The following is a 24,113-nucleotide window of genomic DNA, read 5'->3' on the forward strand; positions in this document are numbered from 1 at the left end:
ATCAAAACAATATGTACATTATCTCCAGAATCTAACCACCAATCTTTATTTCCATGAGTAAAATTGATAGAAGAAGAAATAAAGTTATACCTAAAGAATGGTTCGGCTGAATTCTCTTGATTCATCAACATATAGACTTGAGCCTTTGGATCTCTTTGATAGTGTTTTGACTTGGGCTTGGGTTTATACTCCTCAGTCATCTTAAAGAAACAATCCTTCGCCATGTGATTACTTTTCCCACAAACAAAGCATAGCCTTTTCTCACTTCCTTTGCCCTTGAATGTTTTATTGTTATTATTATTATGGCGTTGGAAGTTTTGGTTTTGGTTAGAACGATTGTGGAATCTATTATTTTTCTTGAAGTTCTTACCCCTACGTTGGAAATTGTTTCTCTTGTAAAAACTCTTAATGTTATTTTCAACTAAGTTCACTTTAGGATTCTTTTCATCCTCTTACTTAGTATTGGCTCTATGTTTTTTCTTAACTTTAAGAGAGTTTATGACTTGGGTTAAGGTTAACTCTCCTTATTTATGCCTAAGGGTCCTAGCAAAATCATTCCAAGATAATGGCAACTTATCTATAAGATAGGAGACTTTAAAATCTTCACTAAATTTGGTTTCCTTTTTCTCAACTCCTCTCAGAAGTTCTTGATACTCATGAATTTGATCTTCCACTAGTTTATCATCTACTATTTTAAAACTATTAAAATTTGAGACAGTAAACCGATCAATGCCAACATCTATTATCCCATATTCAGCCTCTAAAGCATCCCAAAGTTCTTTTGCACTTGAAGTAGTAGCATGATACACATCATAAAGGTGATCAGACAAAGCACTAAGTATTCTATTATAGCAGTGGTACTCTACTTGCTTATTAGTCATCCGGAAAGGTAACTCTTGATTAGACTGTGGTTCTTCTATAGCAGATACAAGTCCTAACACAGTCAACCAATATTTAAGTTGTCTTTGCCACCTACAAAAATTTTATCCACTAAATTTCTTGGGCTTAACACTATTAGCTTCTTCCATATTTACCATTCTAAATTTTAAACTCTAAAATTTTAAAGTTTAAAAGGGCAGTAGAGTATTCAACCGTGAGAAAAAATAATAACAATAACGTCACTAATGAATAAATGTAAGCAAGATGTTACTAAAAGTATCTCTTAATAATATACTATATAACAATAACTTTACTAATAATTGTAAAGGAATATAATACCAATGTCACCAGTTAGGTTTAATACTTGCAAGCAAATGGTTACGATTCTCATTAAATGACCATTTATTGCTTAAAACAATTTGTTATCAGAAATTAAAATCCTAAGAGTTTGTTTTTAACTATTCTAATTAATTCATTTGATCTTCCAAAACGTATTATAGCTTTTCTCCTTTTTTTATATATCTTAGCCAAAACTATTTTTTATTAAAATAGTAAAGTATTTTCTTAATTAAAACAATAAACTATTTTTTTAATTAAACAGTAAACCTTTTTTATTTTTAAAATAATAAACTATTTTCTTAATTAGAATAGTAAACTGTTTTATTTTTTTTAGTTTAACATTATACTATTTTCTTTAATTAAATGGTAAAGTATTTTTTTATTAAATAGTAAACTATTTTTTTATTAAAATAGTAAATTGTTTTCTTGATTAAATAGTAAACTATTTTTTTTATTAAACAGTTAATTGTTTTCTTTAATTAAACAGTAAACTGTTTCCTTTAATTAAACAGTAAATTGTTTCCTTTAATTAAACAGTAAACTGTTTTCTTTAATTAAACAGTAAACTATTTTTTAATTAAAAAGTAAACCATTTTTTATTAAAACAGTAAACTATTTTTTTGATTAAATAGTAAACTATTTTTTATTAAAATAGTAAATTATTTTCTTAATTAAAACAGTAAACTGTTTTTTTATTAAACAGTAAACTATTTTTTTATTAAAATAGTACACTATTTTTCTTGATTAAAATAGTAAACTGTTTTTTTTTATTAAACAGTTTAATGTTAAAATTGAAAATCTAAAGCTAAACTATATATATATATATATTATTTAAAATGTATCCAACAATGATTTCTAACAGAGATGAACAAGAACAGTGTTCAACAATGCATCTTGCAGAATATATATATATATATATATATATATATATATATATATATATATATGTGGAACAATGTGACAACGGCTTTAGAATGTTGATCTAGCAAGATGCTTCATAAAATATTTAAATCACATAAAAAAATTTAACAATTGTAATAAAATAGTAGTAAAGAAATATCTAGTGTGATACCCAGGAAAAAAAAAAGAGAGAGGGGTGGACGGGCCGGCCCGAAAAGATCGGGCCCATCCACCATATACGATCGTGCCTAGGGCACGATCGTGGGAGAAGAAACACAAAAAAAAAAAACAATGGGCAGCGGCGGCGTTGGAGGGAGTCGCCGGAGGAGACGAACGCCGGAAGGGAGCGGTTCCGAGAACCAACCGGCCGTGGAGGGAGCCTTATCCCTTCGGTGGAAGCCCCACAAAAGCTTGGGATCCGTAGGCTTCATCCGAGCTCGCCCACGAATTTCCTCCCCCGATCATCGCCGGAAAGGTCGCCGGAGCATGCCGTCGGACCGAGGTAAGTGGGGCTCCCTTCCTTATGCTTCATTTCCTGGACTTAGGGCGGTGATGGTGGGGATTTGGCCGGTGAGATCGTCGGAAAAGGATCCGAAACAGGGGTACCCTGTTTCGGCTTCTCTTTTTCGGATCTTGCCGCCGCCGCCGGCCGCCGGTTGGCCGGGACCCATGGAATTGGAGGTTGATCGGGCTTGTATGGAGATTTGTGAGGGATTGCAGGTTTGGTTGGAGATGGGGGATGGCAGATCCGAGGCCTTCTTCCTCGTGATCCCGTCCTCTCCTCCTCTTTCCTCCGTCGGTTGGCCACCGGCGGTGACGAAGGCGGTGTGGGCCACCGTGGCTGCCGTCGGGTGGGGGGAGCCGAGCCACTTTCAGGGTGGTCTTCCGTGGATGAAGGGGGAGGAGGAAGGGAAGAAAGCATGCCGGTTCTTGGGGGAAGAAGAAGAAGAAGAAGATATCTCTTCTTCCCTCCTTCTCTTGGCCGGCGATGATATGGCTAGTGGTGGCTGTGGTGTTGTCGGGTTAGGGAAGGAAAAGGGCACAGCCACCATGGCTATTACCCTTGGACCCAAGTAAATAGAAGGAGGGAGATGTACTCCCAACCATGAAGAATTTTTTTCCTTTCTTTTGGTCTTTTCACCGAGACCGGCCATCGTCGCCGGCATGGCAGCGGCCCTGGCTGGCGACGACACAGGCCGGTGGTACAAGAGTGGGAGTCGGGCCACCCCGACTGCCCTAGATTTGGAGGGATTGAGATGTTTGGGGACCTGGTGATGGACCCCATAATAGATATGAATTATGGTTTAGAATATTTAAATATTAAATAATATAGTTGTGATTTATAATTGATGTTATAGAGGAAGAGTCAACGGAGCCAGAAGATTTTGATCAGGGGACTCAGCACCCCAGCGAGTAGGTTGTGACTCGGATCCATGATTGAGTCAGTCTACAATTTCTGTAAGAATTCCTACATCTGAGCACTTTTATTTATGCATATATTGGATTTATCGTTGGATATATTTTATCAATATGTTGCTATTTGTTTTTGAGCTTGTATGACACTATGAGGTGTGCATTTTGTTTATTATGAAAGTATTAAGATATTAAATTGGGAAGGAAGAACATATTTTTGAGAAATTATGAAAATATGTGATGTGATGGAAATGTGATTAAACATGTAAAACTGGACATGTAAAATGGGTTGGACTAACCTTGTCATGAGATAGCCTCTATGAGCTTATGCGTAGGATAGCTGCCACGAGCTTATGCGTGGGATAGCCTCTACGAGCTTATGCGTAGGATAGCCTCCACGGGCTTACGCGTGGGATAGCCTCTACGAGCTTATGCGTAGGATAGCCTCCACGGGCTTACGCGTGGGATAGCTGCCACGAGCTTATGCGTGGGATTTGTGCAATCTTGGACTGGGTCATGAACTTGGTTAGTCCAACGCCAGAAGTAAAAAGTCTGAAGACTTGGGAATCATGGTATTACGTGAATGAATCACGAAATGTGAAAAAGGGATTTATGTATACAAAATGGTTGTGTATATATTTGTTATTTGTTGAGCCTTTTGAAATGATGAAATGACATATATTTGATGCATTGATTATTTTATGATTTTTACTGTGTGTGGCTGTTGGGATTCTTACTCGGCTGGAAAAGCTCATACTACATTTACTTTCTTTTTCAGAGGCACTGGATTTATAGAGACCATTGGGTGGGACGAGAAATAAGATCAGCATGGAGTCTGATTGCTGGATAGATAGGAGTTAATCTATCTTTTATTTATGGACATTTGAAATTATGTAATAAATCAGTACATTTTAGTTGGATTTGATTGAATTACATTAATCTTTGATTTTGGCATATATGTGAATATTGTACCTTTTAGGCCTTGCATGATCTTTAGGGTACTGCTCTAGGGCTCATGCGGCCGGTCGCGTGCCGGACCCGGGAGTTGGGTTCGGGGCGTGACAGAGTGGTATCAGAGCTTAAGGTTAAGGTATCCTAGGGTTTAGGTTCAGGTGAGTGTGAGTGGGAAATTATGATAGGAAAACTATCAGAGCCTTGGTTTATAATCACCTGAGATTGTAACAGGAATGATGTTGTAATCTAAGGTTTAAGACCACTAGGGACTGTGGCCTTAGTGGCATTAGAGTTTGACATTTAAGATCATTGGGGATAGTGACAAAATTGGAATTTGAGCATATGTTTAAGATCACTCGGGATTGTGACAGAAATGAAATCAGAGTTTAAGGTTTAAGACTACTGGGGACCGTAGCATAAGTGGCATCAGTGTTTGAGGTTTAAGATCATTGGGATTAGTGACAAAATTAGAACCAAAGCATAAGATTAAGATTACTTGGGTTTGCGACAAAAATGTATTATAGCTTAAGGTTATGATCACTTGGGATATGATAAAAGTAGTAGAATTAAATTCAATGCTTATGATGTAAGTATTGGGTTTGATATTCTACAAGTATACAAGGACCGGATAAATTGTCTTTGATCATGATAAAAGAGGATTAGACCTAAGGCAAGTATAGGAAGGTTAGCCTTAGCATATTGGTTATGTCATGTTTAGATGTTGTGTAAGTGACCTGAAAGTTCAAACATGATATGGATGTAGATGTGATAGTACTTTTGGTTTTGCTAATTATTAGAGTGGGGTTTGTACGTAGATCTTTCATAGTATTGGAGTGAGCTAAGAAGATTTCATAATATTGAAAGGAATGTTCTTCGAAGTTGAATATGTATGTGGATTATATCTGGTGTTGGCATGTTGGATATTGCAAATAGGTCTATTTCCTATTAATATATTTGATTATTTTGAGGCCATAGAATATGCATATTGATGGGGGAATTCTAATTATTTGAATTCTCACATTTGTATTGGGCTACTGGATTTTACTTGTAATTGTAGGAGACTATTTGATGTGTTAATGTAAAACTCAAGCCTAGGTTTAAGATTTGAGCAGGGATCTTTTGTCATTGTTGATGAAGCCACTAATAAATGTCATATTGAGTAAAGACTTCGATCATGAGATGCTTACATGAATTATCATATATAGCATTGCTGATGAATGTTAAGAATTTTGGTAGAGAAAGATCTAGAGATCGATAGAGTTAATTTCTAATCATAATGTATTGGCTCAATGGCTTTTAACCCATTGAATTTGAAGTAAATCTTTTTGAGAAGAAGATCAACGTAGATTGTCTAATCGAATTGCGGAGAAAATCCAAGGTTAATTTATTTTAAATTAAACCTAGATATTTTGGATTCTAAAATGGTTGTAAAGATCATGTACTGACCTTAAACTTGATTAATGGCTTGAGTGTTAGTTATGGTTAGTATACTCTACATAAATTGAGGACAGAGAGATCTAGAGGTTCTGCTCAATTAAAATTTAAAATTTGGATTTTCTTAGTCTCGATGCAAAGTGATACTTTGGTCAGAAATTATTTTGTGACTTTAGAGAATTTGATGAGTTAGATCAGAGTGCGCAGCGGAAGTGTAGTGGTTTGAGTTATTTTGAAACCGATTAAAAATAATAATAATAATAATAATACCTTGATCTGAAAGGTATTATTATGGAAGACTTGAGTTAGTTTTCTAGTAGAGGGGAATGTCGTTGATTCTTTGCTTACTGGAAGTAGTTGTGGGCTCTCCTATTTTTGATAATTCTAAGAAGAATTTTGGGGCATCTTAATTTTAGCGTTAACGTATTGATAGCTCTGTGATTAAGCTTGGGCCTGGAATGATTTAACATAGTCCTTCGACTTCTAGCTCTGACATTGTTAATATACCTATTTGAACAGGTTTGCGGTTTTCCTAGGATAAAGGTTGATCATTTAATCACAGGCAAAGTTAAGAAAAGAAAAATGATTATAGAATATTAAGAGCATTTGATACTAAAGATTTCTCCTATTTATGTTAAGCCAATTATGATCTCTATGTAGAATCAAGAGAAATTAATTTCTTTGGGATATAATTATGGCATTTTAATCCAAGGTTGAGAGTTTGGAATTCTTTTGAAGGATACCAAAAGAACTTACTACGTGTGGTAAATAGAAAGGATCAAGTTTTAAGATGCTGTGATTTTTGTATGTCAAAATCTTGTGAGTAGGTACTCCGAGAGGGAGACTACTTGAGATCTCGGGGATGATATAACGGATGCATATTTTTAAAGTTTGAGGCTTCAAGTAAGTTAATTTCGAGGACGAAATTTTTTTTAAGGGAGAGAGTATGTGATACCCAGGAAAAAAAAAAGAGAGAGGGGTGGACGGGCCGGCCCGAAAAGACCGGGCCCATCCACCATATACGATCGTGCCTAGGGCACGATCGTGGGAGAAGAAACACAAAAAAAAAAAGGGCAGCGGCGGCGTTGGAGGGAGTCGCCGGAGGAGACGAACGCCGGAAGGGAGCGATTCCGAGAACCAACCGGTCGTGGAGGGAGCCTTATCCCTTCGGTGGAAGCCCCACAAAAGCTTGGGATCCGTAGGCTTCATCCGAGCTCGCCCACGGATTTCCTCCCCCGATCATCGCCGGAAAGGTCGCCGGAGCATGCCGTCAGACCGAGGTAAGTGGGGCTCCCTTCCTTATGCTTCATTTTCTGGACTTAGGGCGGTGATGGTGGGGATTTGGCCGGTGAGATCGTCGGAAAAGGATCCGAAACAGGGGTACCCTGTTTCGGCTTCTCTTTTTCGGATCTTGCCGCCGCCGCCGGCCGCCGGTTGGCCGGGACCCATGGCATTGGGGGTTGATCGGGCTTGTATGGAGATTTTTGAGGGATTGCAGGTTTGGTTGGAGATGGGGGATGGCGGATCCGAGGCCTTCTTCCTCGTGATCCCGTCCTCTCCTCCTCTTTCCTCCGTCGGTTGGCCACCGGCGGTGATGAAGGCGGTGTGGGCCACCGTGGCTGCCGTCGGGTGGGGGGAGCCGAGCCACTCTCAGGGTGGTCTTCCGTGGATGAAGGGGGAGGAGGAAGGGAAGAAAGCATGCCGGTTCTTGGGGGAAGAAGAAGAAGAAGAAGATATCTCTTTTTCCCTCCTTCTCTTGGCCGGCGATGATATGGCTAGTGGTGGCTGTGGTGTTGTCAGGTTAGGGAAGGAAAAGGGCACAGCCACCATGGCTATTACCCTTGGACCCAAGTAAATAGAAGGAGGAAGATGTACTCCCAACCATGAAGGATTTTTTTCCTTTCTTTTGGTCTTTTCACCGAGACCGGCCATCGTCGCCGGCATGGCAGCGGCCCCGGCTGGCGACGACACAGGCCGGTGGTACAAGGGTGGGAGTCGGGCCATCCCGATTGCCCTAGATTTGGAGGGATTGAGATGTTTGGGGACCTGGTGATGGACCCCATAATAGATATGAATTATGGTTTAGAATATTTAAATATTAAATAATTTAGTTGTGATTTATAATTGATGTTGTAGAGAAAGAGTCAACGGAGCCAGGAGATTTTGATCAGGGGACTCAGCACCCCAGCGAGTAGGTTGTGACTCGGATCCGTGATTGAGTCAGTCTACAATTTCTGTAAGAATCCCTACATCTAAGCACTTTTATTTATGCATATATTGGATTTATCGTTGGATATATTTTATCAGTATGTTGCTATTTGTTTTTGAGCTTGTATGACACTATGAGGTGTGCATTTTGTTTATTATGAAAGTATTGAAATAATTAAATTGGGAAGGAAGAACATATTTTTGAGAAATTATGAAAATATGTGATGTGATGGAAATGTGATTAAACATGTAAAACTAGACATGTAAAATGGGTTGGACTAACCTTGTTATGAGATAGCCTCTACGAGCTTATGCGTAGGATAGCTGCCACGAGCTTATGCGTGGGATAGCCTCTACGAGCTTATGCGTAGGATAGCCTCCACGGGCTTACGCGTGGGATAGCCTCTACGAGCTTATGCGTAGGATAGCCTCCACGGGCTTACGCGTGGGATAGCTGCCACGAGCTTATGCGTGGGATTTGTGCAGTCTTGGACTGGGTCATGATCTTGGTTAGTCCAAAGCCAGAAGTGAAAAGTCTGAAAACTTGAGAACCAGAGTAATACGGGAATGGATCACATAATGTGAAAAAGGATTTGTGTATATGTATTGATTATATACACTTGTTGTTTGTGAGCTTTTGAATAGATGAAATGGCATTTATTTGATATTTTGATTATTTTATTATTATTACTGTGTATGGCTGTTGGGATTCTTACTGGGCTGGAAAAGCTCATACTACATTTACTTTCTTTTTCAGAGGCACTGGATTTGTAGAGACCATTGGGTGGGACGAGAAATAAGATCAGCATGGAGTCTGATTGCTGGATAGATAGGAGTTAATCTATCTTTTATTTATGGACATTTGAAATTATGTAATAAATCAGTACATTTTAGTTGGTTTGTTTTAAATACATTAATTATGGATTTATTGGAATTTTTGTTTATCTTAGGCCTTGCATGATCTTTAGGGCACTGCTCTAGGGCTCATGCGGCCGGTCGCGTGTCGGACCCGGGTGATGGGTTCGGGGCGTGACATCTAGCCTGTGAGGTGTGAGAGGCATGCCAAGAGACGCACTGTCCTAAAGCGTTATTGCCTCCCCACATGCAGGTATTGGAGGTCAGCGACAGCTCCAAGATATAACCCAAACAACTCACAGCTGGCCTAATCTACAGTGCACGTCTGTAGTAGGCAGATTACGTAATCTATATCAGTTGCCCAAAATAAAATAATATATATAATTGTAAAAGAGAAAATGGAGGTAGGGAGAGACTATGAGAGCAAGAAGAAGACTTTTTTTATTGTATATTTTCGGTGCAAGGAATGGCTGCTATATATTGGTCTTTTGTAATCTAACCATAACGGTTGAATACTTATGGCCTCATTAAGGCCATAATGGGAGATAATGGGAAGTTTTGAAACTTCCAAATGGAATTTGAAATACCTATAGGTTACAACAATTTTTTTAAAATTTTGGATGTTACAAATCTATTTTATTAACACCTCTTTAAAATATTTAAAACCCATTTAAATTCCAACATCATATAGTATATATTGGTGAATATGATATTCTAAAAAATGTGAATTAATTTGCTTGCAAATGTATATTAGGTTACTAAATGACTAATCTGCTAAGTGTGTATCATCTAATCATATATTGTATACTGATGAACATTTTGTTCTAGAAATTATGTATCGATTTACCTAGATGTGTGTATTGACTTACTAAATAATTAATTTACTTGGTGTGTATTACTTGACTATGTAGTATATACTATATTTTTTTTATTTTTTTTATTTTCGTAGTCATGGAATTGACAACTCTGTTAGTAAAAGAAAATTGATTTTTGAATTTTTTTATTTAAGATGCGCACTAAAAAACTGTGGCAAAAAAGAAAGCCGGCCCCATATGATTTTTGCTCATCATTTGGCATTTTATATAGTTATTTCCAGCTCATTCCATCTTCCCTTGTTTTGTTCAGCGTAATTTAACCCGTAATTGAGCTGGATGGCTAGAAAATAATAAAAAAGAACACGCTCCACGTCTCAGTTTCTTCAGTTGCCTCCTAGAGCAGGAACACAGCTTTCTAACTTCCCTAGGCGACTGTATACATTGCACATATGATTTGTAAACTTACCTATAATACTTAAATATGAAATATGTAGCTCATAATACCATTCTTGGTTTCTCTTTTACGTAAGAAACCGTTCTTGGTTTCTCAAAGCTTAATTTTTTGAATTTTGTTCAAGTATAGTTACCATTGTTACTATATTAGTCCAAATATGATTGATATTTTCTTTGATGTGTTTTCGTTCTTAGCTCTATTGTTTGGTTAATATTGATGTACAAATCGTTGTAACTGTGATAGAAAAGTACATAGAATAAAAATATTTCTTTCTCTTCTCTTAGTTTATCAAATATATTAGAAAAAAACTATCTTGCAAATTTATTAGAAAAGTGTGCATCATCTGATTATGTACTATATACTGATGAACCCTTGTTCTAGAAATTATATATCGATCTACCTTGATGTGTATATTGACTTGCTAAATAATTAATTTGCTTGGTGTGTATTACTTGACCACAATAATATTATGTACTATATTTTTTTTTTTAGTTTCTTTTCGTTGTAGAACTGACCATTCTGTTAGTAGAAGAAATATGACTTTTGGGTTTATTCTCTAAGATGAGCACTAAAAAAAACTGTGGCAAAAAAAAAAAGTCCGCCCGATATAATTTTTGCTCATCATCTGACATTTTATATAGTTATGTCCAGCTCATCCAATCTCCTCTTGTTTTGTTAACCGTAATTTAACCCGTAATTGAGCTGGATGGCCAGAAAATAATAAAAAAGAGCACACTCATGTGCCTCCTGGCGTAGGAACACAACTTTGAACTTCCCTAGGCGACCGTGCACACTCGACGCGGTCCCCAAACCAGACAGCAATTTTCGTTATTTTTTATTTGTTTTACCAGTGCTGCCGGGCTGCTTCTTTCATCGCTTCTCTCGGATTCCTTTCAGTTAAACGAGGATTTAATCTATAAAGAGTGGAATCACGGCCATTTCTCTCTCTGCTAATCTTATATATTTAGGTGCTGCCCTGATCGATGTGCGCATAGGGATGCACTCTCTCCGGCGACAAAGTCATCCTACTTCATTGATCCCAGACATTTCATTGCTGGTGACGCTTCCTTTCAAGGGCTGGGCTGCATCAGAGGTGAGGACGGACTGTTCTTACTCTTTTATAGTTACGAAGGAAACCCCAAGCTTTTTAGAAATTCATTTTGGAATATTACTCCTGTGCAATAATATAGCTTCAAGTTTAGAAATTCAATTTGGAATATTACTCCTGTGCAATAATATAGCTTCAAGTTATATAGCTTCAAGATAGATTGTGCTGCATGATTGTCACTATAAGAAAATGGTCAATGAGCGACAAAATATTTTGCTACAAATTATAATTTGTAGCTAATAAGTATCATAAAAAAATGAAATAAAATATATGTCATGAAATATCATTTAAGTAGTATTTTAGCAACAAAATTATATTTCGTTGGTAATTTTTGTCACCAAGAAATTGCAAGGGAGTTTGATGGCTGAATTCTTTTTGATGAACTACCAATATTTCTTCGAAGAACGGATTTCTGGAGATGCGTTCTTCCTGGAGAATCCGAGTTTCTATGCTCTTCAAATTGGACCAAGAGATCTTTCTCAACCGTAGAAGATTGAACTAGCTGTGACCAGTCCACGCTATTTGCTTTGGACCTCTTAGCCGAAGGCAGTTTCCGTATCCAGTCAACTGAGGACCTGATGGCTTAGGACCAAGTTGCAATTGATAAAAGTAGATGAAGGCTGTCATCGAGATGTCCCCATAGACAGTCTTATATTAATACCATATGCTTAAATGTACATACCAGTTGCGTATACGGATCTTTTCTAAAATGGCTTTTCTAAATGAAAGTCTGCCATGTCCAGTTTAAAAATGGACATGAGGCTGAATTTAAAGACGACAAGTTAGGACCAAGTTGCAATTTATGAAAGTCGAATTTGGCGCCTAAAGCACCTAATCTAGATGAAGGCTCAAGTACGAACATATCCTTTGTGCGGAAGAAGCGTATGCCTCCGCGATCATCCACTGATCATTTTGAGAACTGTGCATATAGTTGGATGGTGTATTTGTAGTGCTTTGAAATCTGCGCAGTGGATGATCGTGCGAGGAGGAAGGCGCATCCTTGTTGCGCGCGTGTAATGCAGTCACGTTCCTTCCTAGAGGGGTGTCAACTTGGCGGCACATTGTTTTGGAATAGAGTGTTCCATCTGGTAGTAGATGGATAGTTGTTGCCGGAGAGTAATTTATTTTATATGATTATTGGAAAGTAACTTTAAGTCTCCTTTTATGTTCAAGATCTCTCCTCCATCAAGAGAGGTAAATCCAATTGGTTCGTTGTTTAGGATTGGCATCCATCACGTGGTGGGTGGATGATTATTGGTGGGGATTAATATTTTTATGTTTGGATGGGATGGCTTGCACAAATAGTCGCTGCAAGCTGCAATGGCCTTGATGGCCTTTCCTACCTACCCTGTCTATATAAAATAGCTTTATATGGTTACGTCCAGCCATGATTCCAATCATTTTAGAAAAAAAAATCATATGGAGGGGCACTATAGAATATTTTATGGACCACAACTTTCAACTTCCGTAGGCGACCGTATACATTGCACACCCGATGCGGTTCCCAAACCAGTGAGCAATTTTCGTTATTCTTTCTTTATTTTACCAATGCTGCCGACCAGTTTCTTTCCTCACTTCTCCCGAATTCCTTTCAGTTAAACGAGGATTTAATCTAGAACAAGTGGAATCACGGCCACTTCTGTCTCTGCCAATCTTATATATTTAGGTGCTGCTCCGCCTAGTGAGAAAGTCATCCGAGTTCGTTGATCCCAGACATTTCATTGCTGGTGACGCTTCCTTTCAGGGGCTGCCTGGTGATCAGAGGTGAGGACGGACTCTTCTTACTCTTTTATAGTTATGAAGGAAACCCCAAGCTTTTAAGAAATTCAATTTGGAATGTTACCCCAGTGCAATAATATGACTTCAAGTTAGATCTTGCATGATTTATCCCTATAGGAAAATGGTCAATCAGCCACAAAATATTTTCCTACGAATTACACAATTTGTTGCTAATAAGTACCACAAAAAAATGAAATAAAATATTTATCATGAAATATCATTTAAGTAGTATTTTTAGCAACCAAATTATATGTCGTTGGTAATTTTTGTTACCAAATTTATGGCGCCAAATACTTCTACTCCGGCCTTTTGGTGGTAATTTTATTGGTTATGATATTTTTGCAATGAAAAATTATTGTCATGAATACCATAACTTTTTATGATAATATATTTTTATCATGAATTAATTATCAATTTTGATGATGATATTAGAATCATTCCCAAATATATACTTATGGATACAAGATAATAAAAAAAATATCAGCAATTTTTTTGACAGGTTAATTTCGTCACTAATATTTTTTTATATTTGGCAACAACATTATGTTTCCTTGCATGTGGATCTTTATTTTTTGGTGAGGATAGTATTTCATCGCCGAAGATTTATTTATTGCTAATGTGTATAATTTTGTCGCATAATGTAAGCTATCTAGCGATAAAATAGTATTTCATCATACATTCTTCAGTATATAAATTTACGATAGAAATTATTTTCATTGCTAATTATCTAATTAACTATTAACAATGATAATATTTTGTAGTTAAACATAACTTTATTGGTAACATATATATTTTTATCGTAGAATACTAACTTTTTAACGACAAATTAGATTTTATCACCTATACATTATCGCATAACTTTTATGATGAAATAGTTTTTATTGCAAATTATTTATATAATTTAGTGATGACAATGTTTCATCGTTATATATACATATATTTATTGGCAACATATAAAGTTTTGTTGCAGAATATTGACCATTTAACGACGTAATGGAAGTTACCATCTATATATCATTGTAAACTATAGTTTGCAACAAAAAGAATCATGAATTATCTATTTTTAAAAAATTATAAAATATATATATAATGTTGCCCAGATAGACAATCCAAGAGGGGGGATGAATTGGGTCTTAAAATAATTATAGCAATTAAAAGGTTTGTGAATAACTAATCAATGCTTTTTGCAAGTGGATTAATTAGATGCTATGTGCAGTGTATGAAATGAAAGTAAGAGACAACAAGACAATCACAAACACAAGAAAATTTATAGTGGTTCGGAGCTAACCCTTGCTCCTACGTTCACTCCCCAAGCCTCACTTGGGAATTCACTATAACCCCTCGGATTATAGCCGGTTGTTTTACAAGCTCACAACCTAACTTGTTGTTTTACGAGATCACAACGAACTCGGTCGGTTTTTCCAGGCTCACCGACTAGAACCATCCGATTATTTTTCCGGGATCACAATCAAACCCTTACACGTTGGTTTCAACCTAGGCTCACCAACAAACCTTTACACCCTTGATTCAATCCCCTGATTGAATCAAGTAAGGAACAAATGGATTGAAAAACAAACAGAAAAATATAGCTTCTAAACAAGCAGATATTCAGCGATATAAATAAGAGAGAAGTTAAGAGCCCTCAAACGAATTTATGAAGATGTAGAAGAGGGCTTCTCGAACTCGGGGTCTCCTCTTGAATGTCTTGAAGACTTGAAGACTGAAGGAGACTTCTTTAATGCAGGGAAGAGTTGGTTGGATGGAGTTAATGGCCCCTCTTCCTTCTTTTCCTTTGAAATCCTTTGGTAGATGAAGATTTCTTATTTTCTTTGAATGGAATGTCGCTTCTCTACCTTGCTACAGTTCTCTTTGGCTATTTAAGCCATTCCCCACGGAAACTAGCCGTAGGCACAATCTTCTAGCCGTTCTGCACATTCTGCACATCCTAACAATGTTTCCGTTGGGATCGGAGTCGACTCGCGCGATCTGGAGTCGACTCGGCTGCAGCAGGAGTCGACTCATGCTTTTCTGGAGTCGGCTCGGCAACTGTTCCGGATTTGAATTAAAGTGCTCTTCTCGACTGGGAGTCGACTCGACTTAACCCGGAGTCGACTCCCCAAAGTCTAGAGCTGACCTGGCACTTTTGGAGTCGACTCATTCCAAGGAATCCATAGATGTATTCTTCAACTTTGCTCACTTGAGTCGACTCGAAAATTCTGGGAGTCGACTCGGCGCTCAGAGTCCGAACTCCCGATCTTCTGTCTTTTGACTCGTGCCGTCCTGGAGTCGACTCGAACTGTTTCGGAGTCGACTCGGCTCTCAGTATCCAAAAAACAGTCTTCTGTCTTTTTGGGGTAGCGCTGTCTTGGAGTCGACTCGAACTGTCTTGGAGTCGACTCGCCTCTCAGAGACGAAAATACTGTCTTCTGTCTTTTTGGGGTCGCGCTGTCTTGGAGTCGACTCGGACTTTGCGGGAGTCGACTCGGCTCTTAGTGTCCGAAAGTTGCTCTCTGACTTTTGCCTTGTATCACACTGGGAGTCGACTCTCGCTTCCTTTGGAGTCGACCTGCCAACCATCGGAGTCGACTCGAGTTCCTCAGGAGTCGACTCGGCTCTCAGGGTCCAAAATAACTTCTCTGTCTTTCTGTCTGTAACTCCCTGGAGTCGACTCGTACTACCCTGGAGTCGACTCGGCAGTATCGGAGTCGACTCGCGTTCTTCAGGAGTCGACTCGTTGACAGGTTTTGAGTTGGATCTTTCTGTTCGTCTGTCTGTTCTCAGTCGGAGTCGACTCGTAATGTACAGGAGTCGACTCGAGCCTGTGCCAGTACTTCTGATACGCTTGGAGTCGACTCGTAATCTCCCGGAGTCGACTCGAGTCTCAGACTTTGGTTCAAATTGACTTCTTAACTTATCCAAAATGTCTTGAACCAAATCTAGAGACACTTAACCATAAATTTACAAGAATTTCACTGAAACACTAGATTGAATTCATTAGTAAACATAAGATATACTCAAATGCTTTGAGCTCATCAAAATCAAATAGGGTTATAATCAATCACTCCACAATCTCCTCCTTTTTGATGATGACAAAACATTGAGTATATGTAAAGTGAATTGCTCAACAAACAAGGAGATTTATGGTAAAATTTTAAAATGAATTCAAGTGTCTAGTTATTTTAATTTATCCAAAACTGAAAGGTGTGAAACAGTAAATTTTGAAGTTAAAGCTTCCCCTTTCATTTGGAATTATATAAGCCTTCATGTCATGCAATCAATTGTTTGGCTTATATATATTTAATGAGTTTGTTTCTTAAAAATTCAGATTCTCCCCCTCAACACATGCATTCAACTTTGTTTTGATTCTCTGAAATTTTTTTTAGTGTATTGAAGCTTTTGAACTTAAATTTTCGGTTTTTAGAGGAAAAATCTGCCAATTTGTTCTTGAGTATGATTCAACTAATCTCCGAATATCCCTTGAATAGATTCTGGAGATTACTCCGTTAGGAGCCCCAACAGAGAGATAATGAGCCTCGAGGTATCGAATCCACTAAGAGCAAATTATTGTGTGTTTTAAAAGTTTGCTTTTTATTGATTTTCATTGATTCCCTTTACATGTCTATTCAATATATTTTCTCCCCCTTTTTGTCATCATAGCAAAAAGGAAGAAAGCACATCACACAAGCAATTAGAGATTAAATTTGCACAGTATTGAAGAAAATTGTCTACTCATTGTATTGATTGTATATGTAGGTACACTTGTAGATACAAAGAGTGTTGCCCAGATAGACAACCCAAGAGGGGGGGGGTGAATTGGGTTTTAAAATAATTTTACACTTAAAACGTTTGTGGATGACTAATTAATACTTTTGCAAGATGATTAATTAGTTGCTATGTGCTGTGAATGAAATAAGAGCAATAGAGAGAGACAAACAATCACAAACACAATATTTTTATAGTGGTTCGGAGCTAACCCTTGCTCCTACGTCCACTCCCCAAGTCTCACTTGGGAATTCACTATAACCCCTTGGATTACAGCCAGTTGTTTTACAAGCTCACAACCAAACTTGTTGTTTTACGAGCTCACAACGAACTCGGTCGGTTTTCCCAGGCTCACCGACTAGAACCACCCCAATTGTTTTTCCGGGATCACAATCGAACCCTTACACGTTGGTTTTACCCTCGGCTCACCAACCAACCTCTACACTCTCGATTCAATCCCCTGATTGAATCAAGCAAAGACAAGGTGGAAAGAATGACAACAAACAGAAAAACAGAGCTTCTCAAAAGCAGATAAATAACAATATAAGCTAGAGAGAAGTTAAGAGCCCTCAAACACGTTTGAGTTGGAGTAGAGTAGGGCTTCTTGAACTTTGAGTCTCCTCTTGAACGTCTGGTCGACTTGCAAGCAGGAGGAGACTTCGTTAATTGCTGGGAAGAGGGAGCTGGATGGAGTTAATGGTGCTCTTCCTTCTTTTCTGTTGAAAACCCGTTTGCAGAGAAAGAATGCTTGATTTCTTTGAATGGAATGGTCGTTCTCTGCCTTGCTACAGTCCTCTGTGGCTATTTAAACCACCCCCCACGGAAACTAGCCGTTAGACACCTTTTTCTGCCCGTTCTGCACACTCTGCACAACCTGACAATGTGTCCGTTGGGGTCGGAGTCGACTCTCGCGATCTGGAGTCGACTCGGCTGTAGCGGGAGTTGACTCATGCTTTTCTGGAGTCGGCTCGGCAACTGTTCCGGATTTGAATTAAAGTGACCTCCTCGACTGGGAGTCGACTCGACTTAACCCGGAGTCGACTCGCCAACTTCTGGAGCTGACTTGGCATTCTCGGAGTCGGCTCATTCCATGAAGTTCATGGAGCTAATTTTCAACTTGGCCCACTCGAGTCGACTCGACAATCCTGGGAGTCGACTCGGCGCTCAGAGCCCGAACTCCCTATCTTTTGTCTTTTGGCTCGTCCAGTCTTGGAGTCGACTCGAACTGTTCCGGAGTCGACTCGGCTCTCAGTTTCCGAAACACAGCCTTCTGCCTTTTTGATGTAGCGCTGCCTTGGAGTCGACTCGAGCTGTCTGGGAGTCGACTCGGCTCTCAGAGACAATAATTCGGTCTTCTGTCTTTTTGGGGTCGCGCTGTCTCGGAGTCGACTCGCACATTGCGGGAGTCGACTCGGATCTCAGAGTCCGAAAACTGCTCTCTGACTTTTCCTTTGTGTACCACTGAGAGTCGACTCTCGCTTTCTTTGGAGTCGACCTACCAACCATCGGAGTCGACTCGCGTTCCACAGGAGTCGACTCGAATCTCGGGTCGAAAATCGCTCTCTGACTTTTCTGTCTGTAACACCTTGGAGTCGACTCATATTACTCCGGAGTCGACTCGGTAAGCATCGGAGTCGACTCGCGCACTTCAGGAGTCGACTCGCTGACAGGTTTTGAGTTGATGCTTTCTGCTCGTCTGTCTGTTCTCAGTCGGAGTCGACTCGTAATGATCCGGAGTCGACTCGAGTCCGTGCCAGTGATTCTGATACGCTTGGAGTCGACTCGTAATATCCCGGAGTCGACTCGAGTCTCAGACTTTGGTTCAAAACGACTTCTTAATTTGTCCAAAATATCTTGAACCAAGTCTAGAAATATTTAGACAAGATTTTCACTGAAACACTCAATTGAATTCATTAGTAAACAAAAGATATACTCAAATGCTTTGAGCTCATCAAAATCAAATAGGGTTTTAATCAATCACTCCACAATCTCTCCCTTTTTGATGATGACAAAACATTGAGTATATGTAAAGTGAATTGCTCAATAAACAGGAAAATAAAATCCATAAATGAATTCAAGTGTCTGGTTATTTAATTTATCCAAGCTTGAAAGGTGTGAAATAATAAATTTTGGAGTTAAAGCTCTCCCTTTCATTTGGAATTATATAAGCCTTCATGTCATGCATTCAATTGTTTGGCTTATATATATTTAATGATTTAGCTTTCTTAAAAATTCAGATTCTCCCCCTCAACATATGCATTCTACTTTGTTTTGATTCTCTGAATTTCCTTTTAATGCATTGAAGTTTTTGAACTAAAATTTTTGGTTTTTAGAGGAAAAATCTGTCAATTTGTTCTTGAGTAGGATTCAACTAATCTCCGAATATCCCTTGAATAGATTCTGGAGATTACTCCATTAGGAGCCCCAACAGAGAGATAATGAGCCTCGAGGTACCAAATCCACTAAGAACAAATTGTGTTTTAATTTTTGATTCTCATTTTGATTTCTTTTATGTTGATTCCATTTACATATCTACTAAATATTTCTCCCCCTTTTTGTCATCGTATCAAAAAGGAGGTAAGCAGAACAATCAATCAATTAGAGATCAAATTGCACACAATTGAAGAGAATATGTCTACTCATTGTATTGATGTGTATGTAAATACATTTTAGAATACAATAAGTAAAGCAAAAAAGTACATGTCAAAATAAAACAAAAGCAGCTAGGGTCTCCTCGAGGATGTGGCTCCTCCTCTCGAGGATGTGGCTCCTCCTCTCAATCTGTTCTGCTCCATGAGGAGAGTGACCCCGTCTGTGACATTCCCAAGCTGGGAGATGATGGCCGAAGTGGCCCTGCTGTGTGTGGTGGAGAGCTCGGTCAGGGTCTCCTGCAGTGTGTCCAACTTGGCGATCAGTACATTCGCCAAGCGCTCGGCCCCCTGGGTAGTGGTGCCCATATCCTGTCGGACGTTATCGCGCATCTTCCGAGTGGTGCTCGAGACTTCGCTCATGCTGTGGAACTGGGCTTGGACCAGGAACCTTACATTGTCGATCTCTTCCCGCACATGGGCCGTCATCTCAGCCACGGCGGACAGGGAAGGGACCAACGCTGAAGAATGTGCAGGAGAAGGAGCAGGCACTGAACCCCGGAGCTCCCTAAGCAGGTCATCCCGGAGATCTCTAACTATCTCCTGCCGCAACTCCCGGAGCTGCTCAGGAGCGATCCGGACCTCCATGGACTGAGTATGTGGAGCTGAGGAGGAGGGTCCGGCTGAGGTGGTGGGAGCAGAGGTGGAGGGAAAGTCAGGATAATCTGAGTCTGGGTCAGGACTAGGGGAATGTCTGGTGGTATGTGTGGAGGTGGAAGACTTCCTAACCCAGGTCCCCTCTACCTTCCGAAACCCCATCCTGTGTAGGGTTCCCGCTCGCGTGCGATCTGTCCATCGCAATGCGCGAGAGGGCTCCCCCTCAGGAATAGGAATCTCGGCCTTCCTAAACAAAAGAGTGAACATCATACCATAGGGGAGGGTGAGCCTAGGTCTATCTAGTGGCTCACAGAGATATCGATACATAAGTTTCGGGAAGTTGATTGGGGTGTCCTGGAGGATGTAGAACATAAGGGCTAGGTCTCTCTCAGATACAAAATCGAAGCGGCCAGTCTTCGGGAAGAGGGACCTAGAAAGGATGCTCAGGAGGAGCCGCAACTCAACTGGAAGTGAGCTAGCAGACACCTCATCCAAGGGGGACTGGGGTGGATGCCCTAAAATGGCCGTAAGGGCCTCAGTCCTATCCTCAGGGTGTGCGGGTGCCACCCCAACTTGGGGAAGATGGAGGACCTGAGCAATGATATCCTCCGAAATGAATAATGGGACACCGGCTACCGTGCCCTCTATACCCCCATCGCCCCTATGGACGGTACCGTAGAACTCCCTAACTAGTCCAGGGTATGTGGGGAGATCTAAGGTGAGGAAATACTCTAAGCCCTGGGCCCGCAGTCTCTCTCCTATAGTAAAGCCCTCCCGGGAGAGATAGTCGAAATCGACGTATCTCCCGGTGGAGACCGCCTTTCCGGCGCACGGCCTCGAGGGAACCTCCCTCGGCGGGGAACGAGCCGGAGGTTGTGACCTCGCGGGGTCGTTCCGAGCCTTGGAACGCCGCTCGGTACCGGACGCGGGTTGGGGCCTCTTCCGGACAACGACTTTACGAGGCATTTTGACCTAGAATGGGATAAAAACCCTAATGGACGGTGAAAGGTCGACGGGAAAAGGCTTAGGAACGGCCGGAGACGATCTAGGAGTCGGCTCTAGGTCTTGTGAACAGTGGCGGCGGTGAATAGAAGTGTTTTGTAAACGACGGAGTTAGGGTTAAAAAGTCGGATCCCGACTACGAGTCGACTCCTCTGAGTCGCGAGTCGACTCGACCTTGAGTCGACTCCAAAGTATGCGCGAGTCGACTCCCCCTTACGAGCCGACTCTGAAACTTACTCGAGTCGTCTCGAACTCTGGCACGCACCTAAAATCATCCTATGTTCGTGCCGAATGAGGAAAAATCACTAAGTTATGATCTGATTTGATGATTATTGAAAAGAAACTTTATATTAACCACAATCTAATCATCAAAATCAATGAACTAGTGAAAAATACCACTAGGATGGATCAATCACTCCTAATCCCCTCCTAAGCACACTAAATCTCTCTTCACTTAGGGGTTTTGTAAAAATGTCAGCTAATTGATCATCAGTGCAAACAAATTGAAGTGTCACATCACCATTTAGTACATGATCTCTTATGAAGTGGTGTCTTATCTCAATATGTTTAGTTCTTGAATGCTGAATTGGATTTTTAGTTAGATTAATGGCACTTGTATTATCACAATTAATGGAAATTTTATCTTGTTTAATGCCATAATCTTCCAATTGTTGTTTGATCCACAAGATTTGAGCACAACAACTCCCGACTGCAACATATTCAGCTTCAGCAGTAGATAATGCAACCGAATTTTGTTTCTTGCTAAACCATGAGATTAAGTTTTCTCCTAGGAATTGACATGACCCGCTGGTGCTTTTTCTATCAAGTTTACATCCAGCAAAGTCTGAATCTGTGTATCCTATTAAGTTTAGGCTAGATTCTTTAGAATACCATAACCCTATATTCTTTGTTCCTATTAGGTATTTAAAGATTCTCTTGACTGCAATTAGATGAGATTCCTTAGGATTAGACTGATATCTAGCACACATGCAAATACTAAACATGATATCAGGTCTACTTACAGTAAGATACAATAAAGATCCTATCATACCTCTATATAGCTTCTGATCTACAGATTTTCCTGATTCATCTTGGTCTAATTTGCATGATGAACTCATGGGGGTGCTGATTGACTTGTTTCCCTCTATATCAAACTTCTTAAGCATCTCCTTGATGTATTTGGCTTGATTGATGAAGATGCCTCCTTCAGATTGTTTGATTTGAAGCCCGAGGAAATAGTTCAGCTCTCCCATCATGCTCATCTCAAATTCACTCTGCATCAAGTTAGCAAATTCTTCGCAGAGGCGATTGTTAGTAGCACCGAAAATAATATCATCAACATAAATCTGTACTAATAACATATCTTTGTTTTTCTTCTTTAGAAACAATGTTGTATCTACATTGCCCCTAGAGAACTCATGTTCTAATAGGAATTTGCTAAGCCTCTCATACCATGCTCTAGGTGCTTGTTTCAAACCATAAAGTGCTTTGTTCAATTTATATACATGATTAGGGTATTGATGATTTTCAAAACCAGGAGGTTGTTCTACATATACCTCCTCATTAATATACCCATTTAAGAATGCACTTTTTACATCCATTTGAAATAATTTGAAGTCCTTAGAGCATGCAAATGCTAGTAAAAGTCTAATTGCCTCAAGTCTAGCTACAGGAGCAAAGGTTTCATCAAAATCTATACCTTCTTCTTGATTATAACCCTTTGCTACTAGTCTAGCCTTATTCCTTATTACAATACCATTTTCATCAAGTTTATTTTTATAAATCCATTTGGTACCTATAATTGAATATTCAGAAGGTCTTTCAACTAGATTCCATACCTTGTTTCTAGTAAATTGGTTTAATTCTTCTTGCATTGCATTTATCCAATTTGCATCTTTTTCAGCTTCTTCTATGTGTTTGGGCTCAAAATGTGAAACGAAAGCTAGATGATTGTTCAAGTTTCTAAGTGATGCTCTAGTCCTAACAGGTTGAGATGGATCATCTAGAATTAATTTCTTAGGATGCCCGTGAGCAAACCTCCAAGCCTTGGTCAGCCCATGATCCACAGTAGCCTCTTGGCTTGATGATGCATCTCCAATTAATTTTTGATTATTATCTTGTAATGTCATCTCATCAATCTTTTCTTCAAGAATTTCCGTATCATCATCAAAATTAACTCTCTTGCTAGAAGAGATGTCACTAGAATCATCAAATACAACATGTATAGATTCTTCTATAACTAAGGTTCTTTTATTAAAGACTCTATAGGCTTTACTAGTTGTGGAGTACCCCAAGAATATACCCTCATCAGATTTAGAGTCAAATTTTCCTAGATTATCCTTTCCATTATTATGAACAAAACACCTACATCCAAAGATATGAAAATAGTTTACCTTTAGTTTTCTGTTTTTCCAAAGTTCATAAGGTGTTTTCTTTATAATGGGTCTCAATAGAACTCTATTTAATATATGACATGAAGTATTGATGGCTTCTCCCCAAAAATACTTAGGGAGGTTACTTTCACACAACATAGTTCTAGCCATTTTCTCTAGAGTTCTATTTTTTCTTTCCACAACTCTATTTTGTTGTGGTGTCCTAGGTGCAGAGAAATTATGAGTTATCCCCTTTTTACTACAAAACTCATCAAATAAATGATTTTCAAATTCGGTTCCATGATCACTTCTAATAGCTATGACTGAAGTGTCTCTAGCATTTGTTACTTCTTTATGAAATTTCTTGAAAATTGAAAATGCTTGATCCTTATGACCTAAGAATATGACCCAAGTGTATCTAGAATAATCATCTACGATAACTAGACCATATTTATTTCCTCCTAGACTTGTGGTTCTAGTTGGTCCGAATAGGTCCATGTGTAGTAGTTCTAGAGGTCTAGAGGTAGAGACACAATTTATAGATTTAAAGGAGTTCCTTAATTGTTTGCCAAATTGACATGCTTCACATATTTT

The 24,113-nt window shown here is 39.2% G+C and overlaps 1 protein-coding gene and 1 long non-coding RNA gene across 7 annotated transcripts in view; both read left to right on the forward strand.

Moving 5' to 3' along the window:
- Nucleotides 1-7,968: 7,968 nt before the first annotated feature.
- LOC149768248 (uncharacterized) lies at nucleotides 7,969-9,047 on the forward strand. The gene is made up of 2 exons (XR_016399679.1): nucleotides 7,969-8,155; nucleotides 8,885-9,047. It is a non-coding gene; the product is annotated as an uncharacterized LOC149768248 (long non-coding RNA).
- A 2,155-nt stretch (nucleotides 9,048-11,202) lies between these two features.
- LOC148714604 (disease resistance protein RPM1-like) overlaps nucleotides 11,203-24,113 on the forward strand; it is a 40,808-nt gene continuing 27,897 nt past the window's right edge. For 2 of the 6 annotated variants that reach the window (XM_089928795.1, XM_089928792.1), the window contains exons 1-2: nucleotides 12,739-12,871; nucleotides 12,955-13,123. The gene's annotated coding sequence lies outside the window, so the exon portion shown is untranslated. Of the gene's footprint in view, nucleotides 11,345-12,738; nucleotides 13,124-24,113 lie in introns of those variants that run through there. The other 4 variants (XM_089928793.1, XM_089928794.1, XR_016399167.1 and 1 more) reach the window with 3 other exon arrangements.

This window comes from Phoenix dactylifera, chromosome 2 (assembly GCF_051530095.1).
Source record: "Phoenix dactylifera cultivar Ajwa chromosome 2, Ajwa_hap1_PhDact_Kaust_v1.1, whole genome shotgun sequence".
In the NCBI taxonomy this organism is placed as follows: domain Eukaryota; kingdom Viridiplantae; phylum Streptophyta; class Magnoliopsida; order Arecales; family Arecaceae; genus Phoenix; species Phoenix dactylifera.